This window comes from Vombatus ursinus, unplaced genomic scaffold (genome assembly GCF_900497805.2).
Source record: "Vombatus ursinus unplaced genomic scaffold, bare-nosed wombat genome assembly UNPS02014820.1, whole genome shotgun sequence".
Taxonomy (NCBI): Eukaryota; Metazoa; Chordata; class Mammalia; order Diprotodontia; family Vombatidae; genus Vombatus; species Vombatus ursinus.
The window spans coordinates 2,638,478-2,643,834 of record NW_020954598.1 but is presented as its reverse complement, the minus strand read 5'-3'; the positions used below and the strand labels follow the sequence as shown (position 1 = coordinate 2,643,834).

General features: G+C 44.7%; 1 pseudogene; it reads right to left on the bottom strand.

Annotated features, from left to right (window-relative positions):
• Positions 1–1,865: 1,865 nt before the first annotated feature.
• LOC114024247 lies at positions 1,866–2,458 on the bottom strand (annotated as a pseudogene).
• Positions 2,459–5,357: the final 2,899 nt, after the last annotated feature.

Here is a 5,357-nt window from a genome sequence, read left to right as displayed (position 1 = left end):
GTGTGTGTGTGTGTGTGTGTGTAAGGCAAACCTGATCAAAAGTGATGTCCAATTGTATCTGTGAAAACATGTAAGTTTTCATTCTGTCTGTGTATTCCCAGAACCTACTATGGTTATTTGCACATAGTAGGTACTTCATGAAAGTTGAGGAATGAGGTGAATTGAATTATAAGGCTGTCGAAGGCTCTGAGTTCTGGGATCCTTTTGTCCCACAGCCTATGTAGAAAGCCATCTCCGAAGCTTCCTTCTCTGCTATCAGTGAGCTGAGGCCACAAAGGGGGAGATGGGACAGAGAGAGGAGGGGAAGGCTATTTCTTGCTTCCCAATGGATTCCATTAGAGTACAGGGGGAGTCACACAGACTTAGTATATCTCATAGAAGAATTCAACAATCAATCCCTCATTCTTCAGCTTTCATGGTGACCAAGACAAACAAAGCAATAGTGTTACAATGACATGACCAAAGTCTAAGAACAAATATAGATTTTGCAGCACTTCTGGGAGACCATCTGGATGTCTACATTCAGGGCCAGAATGGGAAGATACAAATAAATGGAGGTCTTTCCAAAAAAGGGGCAAACCTTGTTTAGCCCACTGGGGCTGAACAAGTTGAGGACCTGTTGATACCCATGACAACCTGTGTAGGGAAAAAAGCCCTGGCTTGGTAGGTAAGAGATTCAGGATCTAGTACTGGTTTAGCCACTAACTCTCTGTGTGCTCTTGGACAAGTCACTATCTCAGTTTCTCTATCTGTAAAATCTAAATAATCTCTAAATTCTTGCAGCTCTATTCTAAATTCCAGATTCTAATTTGTATTCTAACAATCCACATTGATAAAGTCCTTTCCAATTCTGGCGTTCTGTGTTCTAAGATCCCTTCTCATTCCAACATTCTATGTTCTGAACTCACTTTCAACTGACATTTTGTGTTTTGTGATCTTTCTGTCTATCTGTCTGACATATTATGTTCTAAGGCAGGTGTTCTTAACCTAGGGTCCACAGACTCATAAGGAGTTCATGGATAGATTCCAGGGGTTCCATAAACTTGGATGGGGAAACATAAACTTAAACTTGGATTGGGAAAAAAAAATCCACATCTTTTTTTTCTGATTCTTGTTCTCTCATAGAGTCATTAGCTTCCACTTGCCCCTTTCTAATTTTTTTTGGTGGGGTTGGGCAATGGGGGTTAAGTGACTTGCCCAGGGTCACACAGCTAGTAAGTGTTATGTGTCTGAGGCTGGATTTGAACTCAATTCCTCTTGACTCCAGGGCTAATGCTCTATTCACTACGCCACCTAGTTGCCCCCCCATTCTAATTTTTTTAACATCATTTCTAGTACCTTTATTTTGATCCACGAAAGAAGATGAGTCTTTGAAATAGACTTTTAGACTAACTAGGAAGAAATGGACTTCAGACCCTCAAAAAAATTCTTAGACCCTAACCCTATAAAAGCCTTATAAGGATGCTAATAGTAAAGATACTATAACCTTTAGTACCCCCAAATCCTCCCAAACAGTTTACTATTTGGTCATGAGTTAGGACTGAGTCAGCCCTACTCTAGCATCATCTAGTCTGGTCCTGTATTATTGTTTATCTTGGATTTAACATGAAGAATTTCTTAGTTCAAGTCACAAGATAAGGTATGTATACTAATTATGTCACATAGTCTGAACCTCAACAACAGGCAGTAGGGAGGGAAACTCAGCTAATCGGGTCTGTCCACCCCTCTCCTATGAGGAGTATTACTGATCCCTATGAGATGAGATACAAATGGCATATGCAAAAAGATATATACATACACATATATGCATAAATGTATTTAAACCTACAAAAATCTGAAAGCAAGAGTTTCTAATCTAATAACAGTCACAGTACAATTGTCTCCAAAGTCTTGCTGCAGAGTAAGGCAGTAGCTGTTGGAGAGCTCTGTTGTTTTTGAGCCTCCAGATGGCAAAGCTTGAGCTGTTCCTGCATATCTCCATTGGACATCCGCATTGTCCTTCATGAGGTTGAAGATGGCAGCTGGCTGTTCTTTTGTAACCCTTTGTTCTTCCTCCAGCTCTTCTCTGGTCATCATCTTCTATCAGTTGCCTCGAATTTTCCCAGGGCTATATTTAAATGAAAATACCTCTTCTTCATCTTCTTCCAGTTCGACTAGTAGTGGCATCTTCTTACGGTCAGAGCCTGGTTCTTCATCCTGCCTCTCTTTTTCTTCCTCCTCCTCTTTTTCCTCCTCTTCCTTTCCTGCCCCGCTCCAAGGCTCCTATAGGTCTTGCCGGTCTGCGTGTCTGCACCTCCTCGGCGCCCACAGAGGGCCGGGCCTGCTTTGGGGAAGCAGGAACCTCAGAGGTCCGGAGTACACGGGCCTGGCTCTGCCAGAGCCACAGTGAGGCCAGCAGCAGCGCCAGCCCGGTCCCCCAGAACGGCAGTGGGGCCAGCAGCTCTGCAGGTGCCTCCATCCCCCACCCAGGCATGGGGTTCTGGGCTTGGGGGCTTGGATCCCATGGCCCCTTGAGGTGGAGCCCTGGGGCTGGCCCCCATTCTAATTTTTAACGAGTTGTTTTCTTCTATTAGATTTTGTACCTCCTTTTCCATTTGGCCAATTCTACTTTTTAAGGACTTGTTTTCTACAGCTAATTTTGTCCTAACTTTTTCCAAGCTGTTGATTTGCATACCTCGCATTTCTTTTCCCACTTTTTCTTCTGCCTCTCTTATTTGACTTTTAAAATCCTTCTTGAGTTCTTCCAAGAAGGCTTTTTGGTCTTGAGACCAGTTCATGTTCCCCTTTGAGGTTTTGGATGTGGGTATATTGACAATGTTGTCCTCTTCCAAATTTGTGCCTTGATCTTCCCATTCCCCAAAATAAGAATCTGTGGTTATTTGCCATTTCTGCTTTTTGTTTATGGTGTTGGCCTATTTCCTGACTTTAAAAAAAAAATTAAAAAGTTGAGTTCTCCTGCTGGAGCGAAGGGGGCACTTATCCAAGCTTCTTTTCCTGCTCACTCGGGCCTTGCACTTGAATGTTAGGCTCCTGCTCGCCTGGGCTTCGCACAGGGATATTTCTTTGCTGGTTGTTATCTGTCAGCCTGGACCTTTACCCAGGAGTTGTGCTTCCCGGAGTTGTGTTGAGGTACTGGGAGATTTTGCTGCTGGAGAATGCTGTTGCCCGTGGTGGTTTTCCAAGCTGGTGTCTACCAGTTCCCCCGCCTATATTGAGACTCTCAGGGGTCTTGGTGTTGCCACTTGCCTGCTCCACCAACCTGGGTCGCAGGATTTCCCCCTGGTATGTTGAGGTGGGGTTTGCTGCTGGCTTGCTGGAATACCTCCATCCTGTACTGCTGCTCCTTCCCCAGAGTGAGAGGGGCCTTTCCTGTTAATCCCCCAAGCTTCCTGGACTACAGAACTGCTGTGTCCTGTCTTTTTGCTGGCTCAGGGCTTTTCCTGGGTCGATATTTTCTGGGTTTTCAGAGGTCAATGAGGGAGGGTGAGAACAACTTACTTTTTACTCTGCCATCTTGACTCCTAGAAGCGGAAGTCTACATCTTTATTTTCAATAACCTCTAACAGGAATTTAGAATTTCTTTCAATAATTAAAAAAACAATATGTGAGAAGGGGTCCATAGGCTTCAGCAGATTGAAAAGGGGGTCCATGACACACACACACACACACACACACACACACAAAGGTTAAGAATCCCTGTTCTAAGGCGTCTTTCAGCTCTAATGATCTGTGACTCTTAATATAACAATTTAGATGTATGGTTCTTGTTCTCACTCGGGGTTACTTTGTCCCATTCCATTCCAGCCCTTGCTAAGTAATTGGAGTGTGAAGAGGAAATTTTTTTTTTCTCCTGAGTTGGGAAAATTCTTCCATATGGCATTATATAAATAAATGCAGGCCTTTCATGAAAGGAGCAAACTTTATTCGTGGGGTCCTCCATGGTGGTGCCTGGGTAGTGAGGAGAGGCCTGCATTTTCTAGATATATTTGAAAGGGGTCATACTGTACCTTCGCCCAGAAGAAGGATAGCCTTCCTAATAGACTTGGCGGGTGCTTTGCTACACTGGGAATGCTCCGGAGGGCACTGAGCAGGGTCCTGTGCCATAAAAGAGGGAAGACAAATAGTGACTACTTCATACTTTTGGCAGAGACAGGCTGGGATTCTTACTCTTGCCAAACGCCTATTGATGTTAATGAGTGAATAGACAAGGAGAGACAAGGAAGAAGAGAAGGGGAGGATGGGGTGCGTACAGGCTGCACTCCCAGAATGAAAAAAAAAAGGCTTAATAACAATGTCAGCTCTGCACGTGTATTTTTATCTCAGAATCTTAGAAGGCCTGGAAACCCCTGCACTCATCCTGCAGAAAGCAAGCTCTGCATTTTCAAATGAGGAAAGTGAACTCTGAGAGGCAGACCTGCCTGCAGGCTTCTGGGGATGGAAGTGAGCCAGCGATGCTGACTCTGACCCTTTGACCATCTCCTTGTCTTGCAGCCTGTGTGAGGCTTGAACTCAGAGTCAGGAAATCAGCTGCCAGGCTCCAGCATTTGGAGGGATGTCTTCCTTTCCTCTATTAATCTCAGTCTTTTGAGGAGGCCTAGTCTCTGTACTGTGACATGAGGGTCTGGGCCTAAATGCCTATCCTTGACTCCTTCCTAACCAGAAGGAGAAGGCCAGCAGAAGTGTGGTGATTAGGTGGCATCCCTGGGCTGCCGAGGGGTAGTTTGAAGACATGAGGAAGACATCATGGGAGAGAGGGCCCTAAAAGGCACAATAACCTAGAGGAGCGGGCTCCAGACCAGGCTTGTGCACTTCCAGTGATGGGGAACTCACTACCTATTAAAACAGCTGTCATTGCTGAGCATTAGAACATTATTTTGGGCCAAAATTCTGCTTTCCATCATTTCATAGGTTCTGAGGGGTGTGAAATGGAAGATAACTCAGACTAGGCATCAAGGCAGCACAAAGGATCCTAAGGAAAAGAGAGGGACACACAGAATATTTGAGCTGGGGGGACCTTCAAACCTACATGTCAGATCTAGGAGGGGGTCTTAAAGCATAGAATGTAAACTGTTGGGGTTGAAAGAGATCTTAGAGTTCATGTCGTATATCCCCGCCCCCCAATTTTATAGATAGGAGAACTGGGGCCAAAAAAAGGAGGTCCCTTGGCCAAAGACACACAGAGTTAGTGACAGAGCCACAGGTAGGACCTCAGTCTCCTACCTCCCCAGTCCTGCCTCTTTAGTAATTCTAATTTACAATTCCAGTATCTTTTAACATTAACACAGTATTTTTCCCACAACAACTCTGTGAGGCACTGATACAAATGGTATTTACAGAGGGGGAAACTGAGGTTTGGA